This window comes from Plasmopara halstedii, assembly GCF_900000015.1.
Source record: "Plasmopara halstedii genome assembly, contig: Scaffold_555, whole genome shotgun sequence".
Classification (NCBI taxonomy): domain Eukaryota; phylum Oomycota; class Peronosporomycetes; order Peronosporales; family Peronosporaceae; genus Plasmopara; species Plasmopara halstedii.
This window is the reverse complement of record NW_020187475.1, coordinates 1,869,849-1,870,297: the sequence shown is the minus strand read 5'-3', so window position 1 is coordinate 1,870,297 and position 449 is coordinate 1,869,849.

Sequence of the window (449 nt, the reverse complement as noted above, 5' to 3'; positions counted from 1 at the left end):
GCGGACATGGAGTCCGCAGGCGCGAGCTGGGCTCGTCTTACGCCGCTGGTGCGGCTCGCCTTCCTCGTCATACCATCCGGGAAAAGGAGTGTCAGGCTCGTAGTCGACCACCTCCACATCCCCAACGAGCTCACTCGTCACCGTTAGCAAGCGCGGAGTGCGACGCTCGGGCTCATCGAGCCTAAAATTTACATCCCTAGATGCCTCTGAGACACGGTCCGACATGGCACCGTGTGCGGGAGATGAAGCTGGGCTATGCTCGTGAGCGCTGTCGGAACCAGCAACACTTGAAGACTTCGTTGTCGTTGACACAAGGCTCATTGAGCACAGAAGTAGCTTTGTTCCAACGCAGTGTCTAACGGACACGCAAGCCTCGTTGATGCAATAATCGATTGGAACTGTAAATGCTCTCAATCTTAATGGGGGAGAGTGTAACGGGGTTACACATT